Consider the following 23119-nt stretch of genomic DNA (forward strand, 5'->3'; position numbering starts at 1 on the left):
TTTTTCGTCTCTCCAGGAAAAAGAAAAAAGTAGATATATTCCAGAAACCACACAGCTCTGTATGTCAGAATCTGGGCTCATACCTTTCAGGTACAAGTTGGGCCACGACAGGAGGTTACCTTTCAGCCTGCCTCCAGATGCTCATCGTTGTTGCCTTGCTGTGAGTTTCTGCCCCCCAAATCCATACTTCCTAATTTCTTTTGGCAAAGCTCTGCAAGATCGCCGGGTCTTTGCTAGCCCATGTCACTGCAACAGCGATTGCCCAGGACAGCTCACTTGAGCAGGCACACCAGCAGCTATGAGGGAGACTCCTGCTCACTGCCAGGGAGACGGGACCGACCGGGAAGGGGTGGCGGGGGCAGCGACTTCTCCCTTTGGCACAGCTAGGGCAGGAGAGACTACGTAGCCCTCTACGCACCTTCTCCTCCTACAAGGGAACATGTTCTACAAGAAGGCAGAGTTCAAGGAAGATACTGAGGATCACATTTGCTTCTCCAGCAAGAAAGACTCCATGACACCAGTGTGAGGTGACAGTCTGCTAGGTCAAACGTAATGACTCTGCCCAGTGCCCATTAGAGGAACGTTACACACGTGCTGTGAGGTCTGAACATGAAAGGACTCCACAAAACCTGGAGAAGAAGGAAACCTTGTGTGCTGCAGCAACCTAAAGTATACTAGTGCAGTTTCCACAGTACTCAAACCATATATTCAACTGTAGCCTTTCTTTTATGGAATATAAATTAGCAGATAAAAGGACCCAACTAGGTGAAAAACATCCTGCAGAGGTAGGATAACTTCATGCAGGTGTAATGTCAGAAAACAGAACGGGAGCAGTGACTCTACCCGAAGGAAAGGCAAGACATGAAAGAGCAAGAGCAGGACACTGAGCTGCTCCCATGGTTCTCTTTCGAGATTACAATACAGCCAATAGGGTGCAATCTAGGGCTTTTTGAAGGAAGGATAAATAACAGAAATTCAGATTATCAATCAATTAATTCAGAGAGATTCAGAGACTCTCTCAGCTGTGGTTCTCTGATACTTTTTAAATTTCAAAAAACAACTATGTGATAGTATCACTAAACAGTAACCAGTATTTGAGTGTTCATCATACTAGATGTTTAATTTACCTGAAAAATAAAATATCACAGTAGGGTGAAAGGAAAGTAAGAATAAACAGGACATCATGCTGAATTGATTATTACATCAGCAGATGCACATAAATGCATCTATTTAAACTGAATTAAATTCAGAATTAAGCACCAAAGTTTACATGAAAACAAAGCGTTATATTTTTTAAAATGCTAATATTACTCTGTGAATTCTTTAATGCAGTATGCTTCCTAATGTTAATTAGCACAATGCCCCAATAAAAGAAGCAGTAGAAACCAAACATTCATCAAAACAAGCCACGTTTCCCAGCTTAGAAAGGAGTTAACACCATTTCTTCAAGATACCTAACTTTTACTGCTTGAAACCCTGCAACACTGACTGGATTTCCACATTTCAGATTGCTGTCACTGAGCTAGAGAAAGAGCAAATAGCTGAAAGGGGCATGACGCAAGAGAAATGCCACGCGCATTAAAAATCCCAAAACTAATTCTGATCTTGGTCACACAATAACAAAACTGGAGAAGCAAACCTATTCAGTGTATAGAATGGGTCAGACTCAGCCTGCCGTGCTGAAGAGCACGTAAAAGTATCGCGAGCACGGTGTGAAAAGGCTTCTCGTGCCCTGGGAGCAACTTCTTTCCCCCAGGGCTCAATTACCTACTTCAGAAGTGAGATGCATGTGAAAGTTGTAAAGCACAGCAGATGAGTCCTCAAACCAGAAGACAAAAGAATAGAAAGAAAAGCATGACTAGTCCTAGATAGCAAAGTCACCTGACCCCCAAGTGACGGACAATCATATACTTCACAAAGAGCTTGCATTTCTGCTGCATCCATGGTCAACCAAAACCGCTTAGTTATCACAAGAGAAATGAGACTTAAATGATAGAGAATAGGAARAGAGAGAAATTGGGAAGACCAGACCTGGACTCTAGGCTTGTTACTACCATAGATTCTGAAATAACAATATGTTAATATTCTTGCATTTACCAAGTAGTCTGTTTGTTGAATATATTTAAAATGTCAATTTGAAACTATGCTTTAAAGTAACTTTAAATCACCTCCTTACCTGTGCAACTGAACTTCAAGTTCCGTGCATCCAGTAATTTTGGAGGAAAAAAAAAGTATAAATAGGCAGTAATATCAATACCAAATGTTTTCACACTCTTTACTATAAAGATGCACTTGAAAGCATAGAATGAAGAGATTTTGTAATATGTAAGGTTAGTGATGATTGCTAGATTGCCACAAGCCATTATAAATACGTTTTCTTGTTTAACTTTGGAAAACCACCCATTAATTTTTCCATACACTCAGCCATCAATACCTGTTTGAGTGTATACTTTCATTATAAGCGAAACCTTAGGAAGGCCGAAGCCCAGATCCAACTCCAGGTGATGAGGGATGGGAAGAGCAACAAGAAAGGCTTCTACAAGTACACAGGCAGCAAAAGGAAGACTAGGGAAAATGGGTCCGCAGTTGAACGGGGCTGGGAACCTGGTGACAAAGGACACGATGTAGGCCAAGGTACTCAACGCCTTCATCACTTCAGTCTTTACTGGTAAGATTTGCCTTCAGCAATCCGAAGGCTTTGAGACCAAGGGGAAAGTCTGGAGCAAGGAAGACTTGGCCTCAGTGAAGGAGGATCAGGCTAGGGAACATTTAAACAAACTGGACATAAACAAGTCCATGGGCCCTTATGGGATGCATCTGCAAGCACTGAGGGAGCTGGCTGATGTCACCGTGAGGCCGCTCTCCAGTATCTTTGAAGGGTCATGGTGATCAGGGGAGGTTCCTGATGACTGGAAGAAAGCAAATGCCACTCCTATCTTCAAGAAGGAGGATCTGGGGAACTACAGGCTGTTCAACCTCACCTTGATCCCTGGAAAGGTGATAGTGAATATCCTCCTGGAAGCCATTTTCAAACCTGTGAAGGACAGGAAAGGGACTGGGAGTAGTCAGCAGGTTGAGGGAGGTGATCCTTCCTCTCTACTGAGCACCGGTGAGGCCATATCTGGAGTGCTGTGTCCAGTGCTGGGATCCCAGTACACAAGAGATATGAACACACTGGACCAAGTCCAGGGAAAGGCCACAAAGATGGTTAAGGACCTGGAGCATCTCTCAGACAAGGAGAGGCTGAGAGAGCTGGGGCTGTTCAGCCTGGAGAAAAGGCGGCTCAGGGGCGATCTAATCAGTGGGTATGAATGCTTCACGAGAGGAGTAAGGAAGATGGAGCCAAACTCTTCCCAGTACTATCCTGTGACAGGACAAGAGGCAACGGACTCAAAAAGGAATACAGGAAATTCCATTTAAACAAAAAACAAACAAAAGGCCTTTTTCAGCCTAAGGGTGGTCAAAGGCTGGAACAGTGTTTGCCCAGAGAGGTTGTGGAGACTCCATCCTTAGAAATGCTCAAAACCTGACTGGTCAATGTCCTGAGCAACCTGCTTTAGTTCACCCAACTCTGAGCAGGGGCTTGGACTAGACGATCTCCAGAGATGTCTGCCAACCTCAACTATTCTGTGATCCTACCTTTTCAGAAGTTATTTGCATCGATCGTATAACCACTAGTGGCATACTTCCACCTCTTTTCATCCTAAATGAGTACACATATTAGTCACCTGAGAACCACAAGAGAGGACAACATAAATTCGATTCACAGATTAGTCCTGCCAGAAAAGTTGAGGAGTAAGGAACAGAGACAAAAGCAAAGACCAAGACCTCCATCAGGCCTCACTTTTCTTTCAGTGTAAATTACTTTTGCACATGCCACCACAAATAAAGCTCTAAAATACTTCCTCTTAATGAACATTCATTCCTCCACTCTTCTGGAATTTACAACTTCACTGACTCACTCTTATTTTCACCCAAAAATTCACCAATAAAGAAAAAACCCTCACACATCATATATGTAGACTGTGCTGCTCCTGTGCTCCTTCTCTTATATTGGTCTTTCATCACATAATGTGACTCAGTTTCCTAACTGTAATCCTGCCCAAACTCCTCATTCCCCATCCTCCTTTCAGGGAGGCATCAGGCCAGAAAGGGTCTCCCAAGCCACTGCACCCAGCACACTGTGACTGTAAGCAAATACATCATGCAACTCCGTTCATAAACTCTTCTTGTTTCTCTTTCCTCTTTTTAATTCCACTTTGACAAGCATTCTGTTCTCCCTAGGCCACAACATTTCTTACAAAGACGACTCATTTATACAATAGATTATACATAAACCCCTAATTGCATTAAAATAAAAACAAGGCATAATCTGGGTCCTTTAGTTACATAGCACACACTTTTCTCCCTTGCCCTTCATCATTAAACATCATCATCTACTTTGGATTATAAACATTTAGTGAAAAAACATTTTTCAGGTGCTGAACAGGGAATAGTTAAAGCCACTTGTGTAAAAGTAAAGATTAGGGAAAAGTTGAGAACTAAGTAATCTTATTGGCTAGTTTAGATCACATGAAATAGCTAGTAATAGTCTAATAATATCATTTAAAACCAATCTTTAAAATAATTGTTCACACTTCCCCCTTTCTCCATTCATACAGTAATAGAAAAACACAGATGCACGTGTATTTGCAAGAACTGACAAAAGAATGAGTGCAATTAAGTGAAAATGCTGTGCTTCAGGCCAGCAGCTCTTCCTAGCTAGTTCACACCAGAAAACGTTGCATGCCTAAACAGATCTCTCTCAAAATAAACTGTCAGCACCACAGTTCCTGAAAAAAAAACTGCTGGAAGACCAATACTACAGCATGATGCACTGACACTGATTTAATCTTTAATCTGGGGCAGTACTGCATCAGAGGGAGTGGATGTAGAAATCATGGATATGCACAGAGAAAGTCAGAAGCATAAATGACCGACTTTTGCCTGCTTCCAGTACAGTCCTTATTGCAAAATAAAGCAGCTTTAATAATGAAGATTTCCACTACTGTTCCTATCACAACTATAAAATAAGGCTTATGAAGATATTACTAGATTTTCTTAGAAGTAAGGCTTGTAAGGAAAACCTAACCCAGAAGAAAGGAAGGTTGCCAACATTTTCTACAGAAATCTTAACTGTGGGACTTTCAGTGCTGCAGGGCGAAAACTATTCCACAACTAAAGATTTTATAGCAGCTATGGAGCAACTGCTCCTCTGGAGGGACAAACGCGTTTTTGTGAGGACCTACAGAGTATTCTTCAGCAAACAACCAGCCAGAACGATGGGACAAATGGGTATTGAAAATATACATATACAAAGAGTTTTAGTAGTCTTTACACATAAACCAAATTATTTCCCTACTTGTGAGGAAAATTACGCATTTACAGAGAGGTTAAAGTGAATTAACATGGAATTACACTTTTTCTCTGAAATTATCCTTACTTACACAGTCCTAGGAAAGAGTGACTGCAATTCATTTCAAATGCAATAACTGGGGGGGAAAAAAAGCACAACGCAGAAAATAATCCACAGAACTAGAATTTGGAGAGACATCCTGCCAGTTCCTTAAATCCACAGTAGCATGTTCCTAAAAGGCACGGACTATGCAACCCCGCACCAATGCGGGGATGAGGGAAAACCACCACTCTCCCCCCACTCTTGTGTTTTCATCGCACAGCACAACTGCTTTTTCATGTGGCCAGCTGCCGCTTTACGCAAATGACAGTTTTACTTGTTAGCTCAGCCAGACTACGGTGCTTAAACATCACATATATGCAAAAATATTTTTTTAAGGGACTGTCTAAAATGGGGATAGGAAACTATTTTAAATTCCAAATGTTTCAACTATACTACCTTTCTGTCATCTGCCTAACCTCAAGTGCACAGTTGTCTAAAGAATAAAATAATTTCAGGCAAACCTGCTGAAGCAGCAGTTACAACCTGCGGGACCGCGGCTACCCGTTGCAAATCTGTGCTCTGATCACATGTCACCTCTCACCATTTTGCTGGGAAAGCCCTGAAGATGGGGCACCACACTGGATAAAAACTGTATTATTATATTTTAATATTTTTACACATATCTTATATTTTTATATTAGATAATATATATTTTATATTACACATTTTATTTTTTATTTTGAAAACATTTCTGTAAAACTAAGGTAACAAGATCTGTACAATGAACTACACTGAGAATTTACAGTTTTAACTGCCGCGTGAGTAGAAGTTTCTGTTCACATTCTTGAACACTTCACTGTAAATTATTTAATGGATGTATTGCCTATAGCTTCTCATTTAGTCATATTTTAAAAGAAAAAAGAACATGGCAAAAATGGGAGTCACATTATCCCATAACAAAACTGCACTGGAGGCGAGAATAAATAAATTGCCTGTCTCAAACTTATAGCAACAATAAATTATGAAAAGTCTCCTTTCACAAGATTTATAGACTTGTAAGGTGTTACATCAGCAAGGATTAATATTAAATTTATAAAGTGCCTGCACTGTTACTATTCACTAGAATTGTTCCTGAGGACTCGCTGCACAGTGTTTGTTCCCTTCCAAACTACACCACGCTGGTTTTTGCCTTCATCCACAGTACGGCACCACAGCTCACCATTACACCTCTCTTCCAACTATGTACATAGAAATGTAAACCTTGCTCAGCTATCACAAAAAAAAAATCTATATATTTTTACATTATATATATATATATATATACACACACACACACACACACATATATGGAGAGAGAGGACTGGAAATTGTATGAAACCTATTTTCAAGTAAATGAAATACAAGAAACCATGCTGACACTCTTCAGGTTTTAAAAGGACACTTCCAATTTCCAAATTTGCTTCCTCTGTGTATCTCTGAAGTCGGAAAGACCACCGTTTCCTCTGTAACACTGGGAGAAAAGCTTTAAAAGGAGCATCCGGGAAAGGCCTCTTCAGTCAACAACAGCAAAACCAAAGCTATTCAGTCGCTGTCAGCAATTTGCAGTGGGAGAAGCACAATTAGTAGATGGATGTTACTATTGCAAAATTAATTAATTCTACCCAAAGGAAACCATTAAATTGTTCTTCCAACTCACAATGAAAAGCACTTTAACAGACAATGGCAAGTTACCCTCCAACCTTAAACAGCAGAAGGGGAAGAATCATGACCATAAATGCTTTTTCCCCCCTTCTTTCTCCACAGCCAATGGACCAAGAAGGCACTCTTCATCTCCTATGCTGGTAACACGACTGATCCTGAGAGTGCTATGGAAACTCAGTGGAGACCACTCACGGTAAAAGGCATCGTGCTCTGGTAGCAACAGCTGGCAGGATTGAGCCAGTAATCAATTATGTAGCTTTTGTTAAAAACAAATTTCCAGAAGTGATCAATATTTCACACCTAACAAAAGAAGCTGTGGGGTGTCAGCATCTTTTAAAACTTCCTTCCCTTATATATAGTAAGGAACTTAATTCATTTATGATGATGGGTAATCATAAAGAGTAAACTAAAATAATTCTTAGGCTTTTCAAACGTCTTCCATGAAACCTTGCTAATTTATCATAAAGAATCACGAGGGAATATTCAGACAGAAATCTGAATGTTATACATCTCTCCAAATGTTCTTCTCAAGGTGAATATCAACATTATTGTCTAAAGACAGGAAGTGTGCTAGAACAGTATGGTGCAAGTATAAACGCTTTTATAACTAAATGCCAGAACTAACACAAAGATCAACCTCTGAAAAAGAAAAATGCAAATAATCTGCATGAGGTTACAAGTAAAAAAAATATGCACTTACTTAGTCCTCCTGCCCAATCAAGAAAGACAAACAATATGCTTGTCAGCAGCAAATAACGAATAAAAACTACAGTAACAGCTTACTTGCTTTCCCTCTGCTCCACAAGAGCAGCCGTGATATCAAAATTAAATAATCAGCCAGAAGCTGATCAATGACTGCCGGTTATTTACATGTCGTTAATCAAACAAATAAATTGATTTGCTCCTCCTTTGAGTTGATCATTTTTTCCTGCGACACTCTAGTTGTCATTAAATCATTGCTCCGGTGCAGGCCTACTTCCTCATGCAACGGCCAGCATGGTCACAAACTAACTCAAGGGGACTTTCTAACGTAGCTACCATCACCACAATTAGGCCAACTCAAGTGTTCGAGCAGAGGCTATGAAAGCTGTCAATTAACCTATTTCCTGCACACTCCTAACACCCCCCAGTGATACTGTAATGCTTTGCAGCCAGTAGGAAAATTCTGAAAGAGACTTGTGTGCGCACACACGTGTGCACCTGCGCATAACGCAACAGAGGTTCGAGAGACCAAAACGGACACCATTCGTGTTTGGTATGACATTGTTCTCTTGGGCCTCTGTTTCATAATGCCGCCACTGCACATCACTGTCGGAACGGCAAAGGAAGATTACAGCAAGATTTATAAAGCTGTGGTGGGATGGACCCCACTATCATCAAAGCAAGAACAATATCTGATGCCTCATAAACATAAAGGAAGCATAAAACAGAAGTGGTTCGATGAAGTTTGCTTGAACCTTTTTTTGCCTTTGATTGAAACAAACTTGTAGCATGCGTTTGGTCAGCTGCAGAAGAAGGGGTGGTAAATTCTAACTGAAGAACGGCAACTTCTCAAGTCGCTTGAGCTAGACAGCAAGCATTCACTTGGCCGTGCCTGCTGGGAAAGCATGCTGCCAGCTTCAGAAACAACACGGTTTAAGAGGCCTCAATATCTTTTCAGAATTGGAACTGCTCTGTCCTTCTGCATAACCAGGCCTGCCCAGCCTGACTGCCTTCTAGGATAAAATGACCGGATTTGCGGACAAGGGCAGAGTAGGGCATATCCCTTATCTCAGCTTTCAGCAGCATCTCCCAAAACCTTCTTGTATCCAAGTTAGTACTTTATAGTCTAAATGGGTGAATAACTAGATGGGTAAAAAATTGGCTGGACAACTGGGCTGAGAAGGTAGCGGTTAACAGGTCATACGCTCCAAGCAGCCAGTAACAAGTGGAGAACCACAGCGGTCGAATCTTGGACCTGTCCTCCTTAATGTCTTTATCAGTGTCCTAGAGGAGGCAACAGTGCACTCTCATCAAGTTCCCAGATGACACCAAGTTGGGAGGGTCGATATGCTCAAGGGCAGGGTTGCCACCCAGGGGGACCTGGACAGGCTGGAGGAATGGGCCAACAGGAACCTTATGAAATTCAACAGGGGAAAGTCCTGCACCCAAGATGGAATGAAACGAAGAGTCCTTTACAACAGTAAAGGCTGGAGATGGCCTGGCTTGGGAGCAGGTCTGCTGAAAAGGCCCTGGGGGTCTTAGTAGGCAAAAGCTACCGCATGAGGCGGCGGTGCACCCTGGCAGCAACGGAGGCCCACAGCATCCTGGCCTGCATTAACAGGAGTTCAAAGGAAGCGGTTGTCACCCCCTCTACTCAGCACCTGTTAGACCACACAAAGAGCACTTCACCCAGGTTTGGGCCCCCCAGGACAGGAAAGGCATCCATAAATTGAAGCAAGTTCAGGGGAGGGCCATCAAGACGGTCAGGGGGCTGGAGCACCCGCCCTATGAGGAGAGGCTGAGGGAACGGGGCTTGTTCAGCCCGGAGAAGGGAAGGCTTTGGGGGACCTAACAGTCCAGTACCTATGAAGAGGTCATCAAGGAGATGGAGCCAAGCTCTTCACAGTGGTGCATGGCAAGAGGATGAGAAGCAGTGGGCATAAATTCAAAAAAGAAAGGTTCAGACTGGAGATAAGAAGAAACTTTTTCATCATGAGGACTCAAGCAGGCTGCCCAGAGAGGTTGTACAGTCTCCATCCTTGGAGCCCTTCAGGACTTGACTGGATAAAGCCCTGAGCCACCTGGTGTGACCCCACAGCTGACCCTGCTTTGAGCAGGAGGTTAGACAAGGCTGAATTTTCCTATGATTATAATCAATTAAAAATATTAACACTCATTGATTCCAGAGTCAGTTTTTAAAAAACACACATGAAAATACTTCATACTTTTTCCCTACCATCGTGTCCATTTGAAGATCTCCGTACCCAATGTATTTCAACACAACTTAGAATTAACATCCCAGTTCTTGCCCCAAATGGAAACTTTCAAATAACATTGTGTATGGCTTGTTAATTTAGATTATGCTCTAGACAGAAAATAGTTAAAATACTGAATGTTTAAAAGTATAAAGGTGCTCAAATTGCCTGAGCTTTTTTTTTTTTTTTAATGAGTAAATCAGACAAAGAAATATTGTTGAGTACCCTGAGTAATCATACAGAAACTTATTCTTTAATCCGGCACACTTGCCCCTTCTTTCAATTTTGGTGCCACTCCTCAGTTTCCAAGCACCTTTAATTACATTTGGCTCCTCTGCACTGCATGTTTCAGCAAGCCGACCGTGCAACATTGTGATCGTTCTCTGACAAATTTCTCAAGTAACATGACAGAGTTTCCAACAGTCATAAATATAATTAGGCAATTCTTTGCATTGCAGTTACATAAACTCTTGATGACTAGAATATATCTGACTAATATTAAACTTCCTTGTGTTCGGAAGTCTATAAATACATGGCTAAGCTTTTCAGAGACTTGTTACTTAGAATCAGGCTCAAATTATAACAAAGTTGGTTGTAAATAAGTAAGTCCAAGCAAAACAAGTAGTTGAATTTTTAAATGCTTCTAGTTCAGCAGCTCCAGATGAAATAAATGGGTTTGCATGTCCGCAGAAGGACAAGGGCCATTTGTCTGAAATGACTGCAGAATTACAGCTCTATTAGCACAGCAAGGACATTAAGACAGTTTTGGGGAAATTGGTATTGGATTCTGTAAAAGGACTGCAGAAAATTAGAGAAGATCTGTCAGAAAACCTGTGGTTGTTAACATTAAAATAAGAGCTATCAATAGTAATTTATACTGTAACCTGCCTATTCATCCTGAATCACTCAATTCACTTCTCTAAAATTAAATTCAGGAGAAAAATGCACAAAACATTAAACATTTGGTGAACAACTTTCCTATTCTTGGGGCCAAGAAAAACACCTATTACTCAACAATATTCTTGTTAAGTTTCTGAACAAATCTGTGTTTGTTATGTAACAAAATCATTATTAGCAGGCTCTTATTGCAATCAGTTAAATAGGGGGAGGATGAAAACATTCATTCCACTGCCTTTAAGTGTTCCAAACATTTTGGTGCGTAATAATCCTAAACCTACTCCTTGCCAATAACTTACATTTGCAAATCTCTTGCTAGCATTACAGTCTGCTTGACCAGAAAAGAAAGTCAGAAGTGACTGAAATTCTTAATGAACATTAAAAAGCCTTCCATTTCAGAAAACAAAAACCTAACACACCTCTACTCCAGAGTGTGTGTGCACTGCAGCTTTGAACCTGTTTCTCAATCTGTTGACACCTTCTGCAGGGAATTAATTTGGGGCGACTGAAAGACTTAACTCCCCCAAAGCATGGTTTGCTCCCGCAGCAGTGCTGGCTAAGCTGTTCCCATCCCAGCTCCCCCACAGCCCGAGTTTGCTTCTGAACACGTGCAGGTGAACCAGCAGTTTGGTCCACCCAAATACAGCAGGGTGCAGAATGCAGCTGATCGGCTGGTGATTGCGAGCTGTGCAGCTGACACGAACACGGGAACGCTGCTGCAAGGCAGGGAAGACACAACCAGGGTGAGGAATCCCTTCAACCGAATCATCACAAACAGCGTGTCAAGAGCCTTAGAGAAGACCTGTCCCACCTCCTCGCTGCAGCCACAGAGCCTCTGTGCTCCAACCACAGCTTCCTAACCAGGCTGCCCCTCTCCATTGCAGCTGACACTTATCCAGCCACCACCTTGCAGCACCTGCTGTCTAACAAAAAGTGGGATATGAAAAAACAGGTTGCTCATAGCAGTGATAGCCCAGCAATGAGAGTGCCAACCCAGGACCTTGTAACTCATACTTCAAGTCTCTTTTGCCCCACAGTTCTTGCATGACCTTTAGCAAACCTCTTCCCTCTGTACTTTTCATTACTGAAAAGTACACGAAGACATGTATGCAACGTGATGGAGTTCAGCAGGGCGTCAAGCAAAACCAAGCTGACCACTATCACCAGTAAAACGCGCTGTCTGTGGTTTCTAATCTCTACAGCTGTCAAGTATACTAGAAATCATGAAATACCAATAGGTCTCCACAGAAACCATAAACACATGCAGCCACACCAAGCCTTAATAAGTTAAAATTGTGTGCCCCAAAGAGAGAGACATAAGTTAACACCTGGAGAACGACGCAGGTCTCTAATTTCTGATTATGAAGAAATCTCATTGCAGAGCAGATGGGAGACATGCATGGAAGTAACACAACAGAAGTTCCCCGAGAGCAATAAATCTACCAGGAAAAACTAAACAAGCAACAAAGTAAAAGGAGATATACAAGCTGAGACTTCTTGGAAAGCAGACATAGTAAAAGCATTGAGCAAATCAGTAAGGAAATCGAAGAATGGGAAAAAAAGGAAAGAAGCAGATCCAGAATTAAGTATATAACTACATTAGTGAAACAAAATATAAAAAGATTCCCACAGAACAGACACTAAATGTCAAAGAAGTAGTAGAAGCACTGAAGGAACCTCACAGGGACAGATGGTATCCTGAAGTACCATCTAAAAGCAAACACTCTGGATGAATTTGGCTACCTTGCAAGGCAGAACTGACACAGAAGCTTTATCAGAAGACAACAAGCAGATCAGTAAAACTGTTAAAGGAAAAACTGCAGAAGAAGAAAATACAGCATTGATCTGTTAAAAGTCATTGGGACAAATATCACAGAATTAGAACAAAATACACATGAAGACAAGACAGGAAATACGAGACACCTAACAGCAGTATTTATAGAAATGTTAAAGATAGGCAATCCCGATGATCCAGACCACAGAAGACAATAAACGAGACACCTGCCGAGAGTACTGAGAAAAAACAGCAAACCAGTTTAGAGGGAGCTTTTGAGCACAGAAAGCCACTCCAACACTGCAGTTACCAAGTATTTTCACCCTGAAACTGATGGATAAAAAGGATGGGGTTGGAGGATTAAAACAAAACATTTTTATTGACTTTTTAAAGGAATGTAAATCATTCTTGAAGAAAGTATTAAAAAAAAAAAGCAGCTTGTATGGCACTCCTGATAGCCACAATTCTAAAAGTGATACACAAGTTCTTTCACTGTGCTTTAAAAATAAGTTGTAAATCCAGCAATCCATTCCACAGTTCCTTTTCAGCATCAAACTCTGACTTGAATCATTTTTGGTTTGCATCAGGTTTTAAAACAGTGAATGTCTGATGAACTTAAGGGCATGAATTTAAGGGTGTAACCCGGATGAGGTAGAATTAACCCTTTAGTTCCTGCAGATGACATCGTATACCTGACATGTACACTTGAACTAATAAAAATAGCCTGCATTTCCTTGCAAAACTTGCTGTAGAGGAAGCTCTGGGAAAGAGTGCTGGTTTCATCTCGGGAAGAGGACAAAAGATTAAGCGAAGAAATGCAGCAAAATAATACAAGCAGCAAACTATAGAAAGCTTGATCACTATGTATGGTTTTATCAATATTGATGATAAAAGGTGATCTTCATGAAACCTGCTACATGAAAAACTGACAAAACCATGGACTTCTAGAAAGCTCTGGTTATAGTTAATACCTAAGTGAGAATATACAGTGGTGTTCTAGTAGTATTGGGTAATAACTGAAAGTGCTTATAGAAAAGGGAACAGAAGTCGGGAGGCTGGGGACAGTACAGACAGCAGCTCCTTATAGCCAGCCCTGTACCTTGATTTTGCACCGGACGGATTTCAATGGCATGAGGACACCAGCGTGGAAAGATGACAGCCTGACAGAGATGCAGGTCCCTGACCAAGAGCTTGCCCGCTACAGAGATGACTTGACTATGCAGTAGGGCATAATAAACCTAGGCTTAGCAGAACAGAAAGCGATGCTGTAATATCCTGCTTATCTGTAGAGGCACTTCTTGAGCTGATTTTATAATGACGATTAGGGGAAAAAGAACGAGGGGGAAGTTTCCTTCACCTGCTGAGCGGCTCCTTCCTTCCAGATAGCGCTGAAGAAACCATACCTGAGGAGCCATCCTCAGGCGCGCTCACAATAAAACACAACACAACACAAATGCCGGAGGGGAGCGCCTGCAGGTGCAGTGATGGAGGTAGGTGCAGCTATACAAGTCCAAAAGGTTACAGGGTTTTTCCCAGTCTTAAAAAGGGGACGATATTTATTCTCACCAGAATATGGTAAAGATTAGAAAATGCCAACACTAGCACAATAAAGCCTCCTGCTCACTTGCAACAAAGTAAACTCTAGGCTCCATTTTAGGCTGATTTGTGTCTCATTAGCAGCATCTCCAAGTGTGAGATGTGCCTCCTGGGGAAGCAAAGAGCTAACGTAGGAGGCGGCTGAAGGCCCAGAATAGCGGCACTGTGTGTTTCCCCCAAACTGCTCTTTTCAACTGGCAACACTAAAGAGGGTATTATTTGAAACAGTTTTCCCCAGGAAAGGGCTCAATGTTTCAAAAGCTTGGCCTTGTAAAACTTTAGTGTTAACAGCCATGCACATAATCTGATATAAGCATCTAAGGATACAGCTATGCCACAACTAAGGAAGTGGATGTGTAAAGACACCTCAGCGCCGCGCACAGCAGTAAGGCAGTAAGTCCCATAGGATGCTCAGGTAAATTTATAGACTGCAGCCTGTATGTGCTGTTACAGCAGTGTTTCTTTTACAGCCCATATACCTTCAAAGAAATAATTCACAAATTCAAGCCAGTAGAAGACATGTATCTTTGAAAAGATTCATCTTAATGAGCCTCCACAAAATTATGGGAAACCCGTAAGTAGCGATTAACATCAGGGCTGATGCAGATTATACTTAGTGAGAGGATGTTCCTCAAAAAATGTTTTACAGAATCATTTAAACACACTTAGGGATAACTCTATGTGTAGATGCACTAAGTTGAGCTTAAAAAGTAATCAATAATTTTAAAAGATCTCTAAGTTTTGTCTGGCGATTTCTAGATTCAGAGAGATGAGCGGAACAAAACCCAAAATATAAGTTAGTTAAGGTTAGTACAATAATGAGATACTTTTAACAAAGTTTAATGGAGAGCAGTAAAAACTAGATGCTATGAGGCAGAATATCTTCTAGAATCACTATTATTTTTATACCCAATAACCATTCCCCCGGTGGATTTCCTCATTGCCACCACTACAGGAAGGCAGAAGTACCACAGAACTATACTGGAAATACCTACAAAGAATGCTTCAGAGCATGTTGTCTGTACTTGCTCACCGTGCGTTTTCTTTAGCATGAGCTCTCTGGAGTTCATCTTCCTGTCCATGTCCTATAAAATGCATTACATGCTTTGCTAAAGAGAAGTAAGAGTTGGCTTTCAGTTATACAAATCTCTCATTCTATGACTAAAGCCAAGGATGACGTGCCTGCTAACTGCACTAGAATAAAGGAACATTCGCTTTCAGGAAGAAAATAAATCCTTACCTTATTCTTCACTTAAGAGTCAAACCTGCAATCTCTTGTGTCTAAGCAACTTAAAACCTCACCTCTCCATACTAAATCCCAAAGCTATTTTAGAGGCCTCGCATATTCCTTCCAGTTTTTTGTTTTCCAAAGACAGGCTCACACCTCATCTGGCACTTCAAGAAATTCAGCCAGGCTTTATTCAAAGAGCTGCTAGAGATACTGGTGACTCACACCGCGGACAGCTGCAAAGAAATCCCTGTGGGTGAAAGGGAGTTGAAAATTATATATCAAGCTCCACCTACAGTGTCTCCACCTTCCTAGGTAGTTATTTTAAAATGCTGTTTTCTAATAAGGAGTAACAAGACCAGATTCATTTTGCACTTTTCCTGTAAAAAAGAACTCCCTGAGCATAAAGAAAAGGCTCAAAAGTTTCCTAAATACAGCTCCACAAATTTATCTTTTTGACTTTAGAAAAAAGGTGGAGGTGTAAACATATGTATTTTTCGTTTTCACATTTTTGAACACATTTTTTGTGATTGTTAGCCAAAGGTAGATGAATGAGAGAACCTACAGACATCAGTCTCTAGATCCGAATTCTTCCTATAATGTATTTTGAAGGTGAGAAACAGTAATATGCTCTAAAATCAACGGAAGAAAAAAATAAATTCAGTGACATCTGAATTCTGGAATAGAAAAACTCAACACAAGTTTTAGGCAACCTCTGTACCAAGGACCACCACGAATAGCCGCACTGATGAACAGGCTCACCCAGCTTTACACCCAGGGACAAGGAGGCCACCACCTCGCACAGGCTTTAAACCACCTAACTGAGCGCTGCTGCCAGAAGAGGCTGACTCACCCCCGTCCCTTGCTCCTGCGCTATCTCCTCCTTGTCAGCAAGCAGGTATTTATATCTACTGACCACGGAACAGATCCAGAAACTAACTGGGTGAAGGTGTCCCTTCCTCAGCCCCGGCTGAGGTTAACCTGGATTAGATCCTTCACCTGGTCACCGCGGCGCCTCATAAATGCTTGCGCTGGTGCAAGGGAGAGACAGAGCAGCCAGGGCAGAGGAGGAGGGGACACTGGTCGCATGGTTTTGGCCAGCACGATGTGCAGGTCTCGGCGGAGGTTCTCGGAGAGGTTACAGTGCTCTACACCAGCCAGAAGTCCCGTGGTCTCCCCGTGCAACCCCACTGCTGCCACCGCACTTGTGTTAGACAGCACAATATGAGCCATTTCATGGTACTAAAGTGCAAAAAACCATTCACTGTTTTTGCCAGGTTAGTCTTCTGCTTGGCAAAGGAAAGGGTGGTATGACCAAGAGGGAAAGCGAGACCCTGGCATAAATTACTGTTTCACCGCAGAAAGCTCGGCTCACCAGCGAGGTTTTTGGCTTATCTACAAGTCCTAGATCCTGCCTGCATATCGCAAGGTCACGCAAGCCCCCTCTGCTCTCAACTGCTGCCGGCAGACACATGGGAGCAGAACAACATTTGATGAAAGCAAAAGACGGAAAGAAAAGGAATCAGATGATTAGTCTGGGGAATTCACCACGGTTAAGGAATTACCCCGGTTCAAAAGGGACCAAGTTAGTCATGTGGATAACGAGTAATTAGCTTATTACATCAAAAACTTTGGAACCCTCTTACCTGAAGTCTGATGGTAATCTTGGTAATCTTCAGTTACCAAGGTAAAGCTGAAACCTACGAGAAACACATTATTTTCTTGCTACTGTAGGTTGAACCTGCTGGTACAGACTACTGTGAAGATCAGACTTCCAACAACCTCAGCTGAAAAAATCCTAAATTCACAGGCTTAAATTAATAAAAGAATATTTAAACTCAGGACACTTTGCCCAGTATGAGGTTTTCCATGAAAAATAAGGCGCTGGCTATCTTTTATATAAATATATTCAGTGATCCTTATTCTGCAAAGTGCTGCTAGGAAAGAAAATAATACCCTCGCAGGCAGGGAAGAATGTATGAGGTGAAGAAGGCAGGGCTATTTCCCAAGCTGTTTCATCCCCTTCTTATACAAAGTCCTTACCAAGGGCAAACAGCTCCCACAGTGATTGCTCCTCTTTTTCAACACCATTCAAACCAACCCCACAGCCTGGGAAAAAGTATCACAGGTTAAAGAGTATTAAGAAACAAGGAAGAAGAAAGCATAACACTGAAATCCACTTTTTCCGGGGATGCTATTTCCCCCAAGCTCTCATTTCAAGGCCTGTTTCTGCCTGGTAGTCTTTCTCCTCTCTTTCAGAGACAGTGTCTTCCTCTTGTTTTGTGCAGATGGAAACAACAGGAAGCTTGCTACTGAAGATAACCACTTTGCAAATGCCCCAAAGCAGCTTGTGTGTTAGTGGGAAAGAGAAGAGTAACCAGTCAAGGAAAGTAAAAGCAATAAGGACAGCCACATAGCCTATACTGCCTTACAATGTTATCACGTGGTCACTCTGGCAGATGTTTACACATGAGATCCCAAATAACTCTAACTCCCAATGGAGCAGCTCAGAACACTGAGCTCTTTGAAATGTGAGTCTCAAACCACCTACATCACGCCAAAACGTGATATATAGTGCATACTCTGCAAGAGAAGCAACTGTATTTCTTGTATGTTATTCTCAGTGCTAACAAAGCAAACAAAAAATGTCAGTTGATGAAAACAAACATATTATCCTAAAGCTAGTGGTGCTACCCCTGTTTCCAACAGCTGAAGATCCAGTCTTGTTATTTCAGAAAAAATCCACATACCGATTGTCTCAGAATTCAACGTACACATTTCTAACTAGAAGTGCCTATTTGAGCAATACCTACTTGAAAGAGTGACGTCTCGTCACAACCAGTCACAGAAAGTTTCTACAGAATTCAATCAAGCACAAAATGCAAACAAAATAAAAGAACGAGAAGCCCATACGATAATTTCTACCTGCACCTCCAAATCTTCAGCTCTTTGGGGCTCGGAGGTCTATCACAGCAGTAACTTCTGCCTGTTCATCGTCACCTGCATCATGCCATCAGTACGGTCAATCCTCCTGCTAGCAACAGTCTCATTTATGGGGACACTCCCAGCAGTCAAGAGCTGCCGTTGACTCATATGGAATTTACCCGGCAAGAATGAACAATGCATTACCACTTCATCCTCACACAGCCTCACCGCTCTCTCTTTCACCCCACTCCCAGCTGACACACCAAATACAGTTTTGGATAAGAAAATAAGAGGTTGCAGAAGCAATTGTTTTCCTTCCACAGCATGGTTCTCTGTGTAGGATAGTCTCAATGGAAAGATAAACTATGTTGAAACTGTTAATCAGAATGGACTCATTGTTCCTCCCAGTGTCAAACAAACTACAGCATTATACTACAGCAACATGGTATAAGCTGAAGCATTACAACAAGCAATAAGATAAAACATTCAAGACAATCAATGAAAGCACATTACTAGTAAGTTAGAGATGTCAAATGTAATATATGCAATACTAGGACAGACGACAAGAATACAGCAAAGAACAAAGACTAATTCTTTACACTGTATAACAGATATTAACAGCAAATGTTTTAAATCTTGCTTTCAACAGCCACAGAGGACAGAGAATTTAAGCATTATAGAAATCTGCCATTTATTTTGTGAAATTTTTAATTTACATCTCCATCTGAGTGAAGCAGCAGCAGGAAAGTTTCTTCCTATTTGTCCCAAGCCCAGAAGATGGCAAGTTCCATATAAAAGCACTACCACTAAGAGACTTGAAGGATCAGCCCCTACAACAGGAGGGGACCTTGGCAACAAGGGCTGGGTTAAATGAATTAAATTCCCCAGCGATTACTGTGTCAACACTTGGATGAAAAGCGCAGGTTATGCAAACTCCACAGAGGGAAACTCACCTCCCTTGTCCCGAGCGAGTAGCGTGCCACTGACCTCCTAGAGTTAGGCGATGACGTGTAGCCACATCCTTTGCTGGTGCAGGCCAACTTCACTCACATCAGCCACGTGAATGACTAAATGGGCACATGCACTGTTAAAAGGCCATGAACTTTTAAAATCATCAGTAGGCAGAGGACCAAAACTTTTCTATAACATGAATATCATTTCTCCCCCCTCCTTTTTTTGGCTGATAGGTAAACAAACTCCATTGTTTCTCCTTAAAATATTTTATTACATGATTTTCTTCCATATGTGACCATTCAGAAGTTTATTATCTCAACGGTCAGTATGTTCTCTTGGCCACTACCCTTGCAAGCCACATTGTAGTTAAAATTATTGATAGATGTGGCAATACAGTATGTAAAAGCCTCCACCCATGAGAACAGAGGATGCATGTTATGTGCTCATTGCCAAGAAACAAAATTTCAATCAATACTTCTGGGAAATGTTACGCCACTCTTCATCCAACTGTACAAAGGCGGCGAGCCTGAACTTCTGTCTGAGTAGCCCCTTGCTAACAAGTCCTGTGCTTTCCCCTTGAGACACAGGAGATGGATACTTCTGAACAGAATCCATCCCTGACACGAAGAAAGGTTTTTGTTGGTCTCCTGCTGCAGACATGGCTATGGCTTGGAGACAACATGTGTTTGCTATTTACAGCATAGCTTCTGAGATTGCAGTTTACTTAAATTATCCTTTTACATCTAGGTGGGCAGAAACCACAGTTGTCAGAAGTTCTCAGAAACCAACACCTGTGGGCACCACAGGAAATCTACTTGAAAGGAAACACTACTAAACAACTGAGCATACAATACTGAATATTACCCTGCTTCCAACTGGTTATCGTCAAATCCTGGCTGAAAGCAACCATCACTCAACATCTGCCTCCTGTACCTGCTCCCTAGGCTGTTCCTGTCAAAATGAGCAGTCGCCGTTGACTTGAGAAGAGCGAACAGTTTTTACCAACCCAGCACTGACTGGAACAGGTCAGATGGCAAACACACGCAGGCACTTTGACTGGCAGGTCCGCAAAAGCGATATCCTTCACCAGGAGGAGGAGGAAGAGAAACCAGAGATGGCAAGCCTCTTCAGCTGGTAGCACACTAACTGCACTCAAAATAACCATTTTTCAAAGGTTGCCTTAAAAAATTAACTAGCAAGGCACTTACAGGATGAACTAAGTGGGACCTGCAACTCGCAACGCACTGCTAACGGCAAGATATACCTCCCAGGAACAGGCTTAGAAGCATTCTGCCTGCCAGGACAGGAGCAGAAGCAAATCAAACCAAAATAACCCTTCCTCGTTTTAGAGATGATACGAAGTTTGCCATGAGTCATCACATAAGCTTTTAGTTAAAAAGATGGTTATTTGTCATGAGAATGTGTTCATTAAGATGGGTTTATAAAAAACCCGTGTGTGTACAGAGGTTAGTGGGGCCTGTCAAAGCTCTGCAGTTACATCCCTAACAGAAAAGGCAGCTGCCTTCAAACACAGAAAAGGGGGGTGGGGGGGGTACGAAAAGAGTTTCCAAAGAGAACAGCTTCATGAACGTTAATCAAAAGACGCAGAGAGGAGAGGTCAGCTTTGCTCCCGGATGCGATTATTCAGCGTCACCACGAGGTGCTAAGGAGACTCGCCACCATGCTTCGGCACCTTATCAAGCCGCCCCTGTGGGCAGAGGGGCCTGTAAAGGCGGCTCTTTCCCAAAGGAGCGACCAGGAGAAGCGGCGAGGGGCAGGGCTGAGGTCAGCACCTTCCCCACCAGACAGTTTCACGCTAGTCCACACTGTCCCACTCATGAGGAAAATATTTACACATCTCCTCAGAAATACAACTAATTGCTAAAATTACTAAGTATGATCTTTTAAAATTAGTGTTCCAACTCTGGTAACACAGTTCAACATTATCCCTCAAAACACAGGGCTCCTAAATAAACCCAGACCCTAGAAGAAAACAAGCAGATACACAGATTTACTTTGAAAAAATAAACACTGTAAGAAGTTACATCATTAAAAAACACCTTACGTTGCATGGACTACAGCCGTACTAATTCAAAGATGCAACAGATTTTTAAATGCAGAGGACAAATCAAAAGCGTTCTGTAAATTCGGACAACGCCAGCATGGTTGTTGCTCCGAGAGGCTGAGGAGCGCTGCGGTGAAGTTGGTGAAACCGTGGATTGCATTACTATCACCACAGCTTTCCAGCACAGATCAAGGGAAGCCACACGGATACTAACCGGTTCCAAGAATAACGCTGGATCTAAAGGCTGAGAGCGGAACCGCTCTAGCTTTGCGGTGACTAACAGCAGATCCCATCAACAGGCACTCCCAACAGTTGGGACAAGCCTAAGGAAACATGTTTCAGATCGATTTACACAGAGCCTGCGTTTCGTTTATCAAAGCTAGGCTAAGACAACCATTACAGACATCTGTAGGGGCACAAAAAAATTAGTGAAGTTTTGGGGAGGCACAGATAATGCTTCCCCCCCCCCCCATTTGCCCTTATGAAGTTAAAGGAAAAAGATGACTATCTGATTTAACATAAACTGTAAGGATGAGGCTATTCTGCTAAAAAAATTACCGCCCACATTCTTGCTTGAATGGATCCATGACAGACTAACAATATTTAAACAAAAGCAGCAGACTCCCTGTTGCCTAAAGTTATTGGATATGCAATAGATGTACAGACTGTCTTACAAAGAACAGAAATCACTTAAAAAAAAAAATCTAAGTTCTTTGTAAAGAGAAAATATGTTTCTTTAAAATGACATCCTGAATTCCAGAGGTAGAATCAAACTGGTGTCCAACAATGGAGGTTTCATCTACAAAAGTAACATATATCATATTCTAACCCAGCATAATTCTTCCGAAAGCCATTTGGAATATCTCAAACAGGGACAGAATCATTGAGAACAGAGATTTTACTTCTTTGCAGTCAGGTATTTACACATCTTTACATGCATTTCCAAGTTCCTATAATGGCTTCTGTCACTGCAGTTACTGTGCACCTTGAAAGAAATAAACCAATATCAAAGCGTTTGCCCTCGTTTTCAAGACAATCATATTTTCCCTTCATAGTAACAAAATCATTTCCTACCGTCTTCCTTTCAGCACCACCATGCCTTCATCTTCACTTCTGTCTTCCCATCTTGACTATCTTTTCTCTTTGTTTTTAAATGCAACTAACGGAAAGATAATTTGCATAGAACTTTCAAAACAAAATATTAAGACTACTACCTTTTAGTTCCCAGTCTACATTTTATTTCTATTCTTACGCATTTATAAAATATTTAATGTTCACTGCAAGCTATACAATTTATGGGTAGAGTGTCCTGTGGTCTAGCAGCATTTTAAGTGCACCAAGAAGGTATAGGTGACCATCCAAAGCACAGGACAGAAAGGAGAACGAGGCCAGCTCGGTCTAAGCCAGTTATAACACAATCAGCCTTACATTAAATATAGAAATATTTCTTACTACTCTATTTTTCTCAATGAACTCAAGAAGAAAAGGCCCTGGGGGTCCCGGTGGACAACAAGTTGGGCAYGAGGCAGCAATGTGCCCTTGTGGCCAAGAAGGCCAATGGTATCCTGGGCTGCATCAGGAAGAG

General features: G+C 41.8%; 1 protein-coding gene across 2 annotated transcripts in view; it reads right to left on the reverse strand.

The window, feature by feature from the left end:
• Window positions 1-23119, reverse strand: part of NEDD4L (neural precursor cell expressed, developmentally down-regulated 4-like, E3 ubiquitin protein ligase) — a 160811-nt gene that overhangs the window by 119625 nt on the left and 18067 nt on the right. The window lies entirely within an intron of this gene.

The sequence above is a fragment of the Apteryx rowi genome, unplaced genomic scaffold, assembly GCF_003343035.1.
Source record: "Apteryx rowi isolate R43461 unplaced genomic scaffold, aptRow1 scaffold_304, whole genome shotgun sequence".
Classification (NCBI taxonomy): domain Eukaryota; kingdom Metazoa; phylum Chordata; class Aves; order Apterygiformes; family Apterygidae; genus Apteryx; species Apteryx rowi.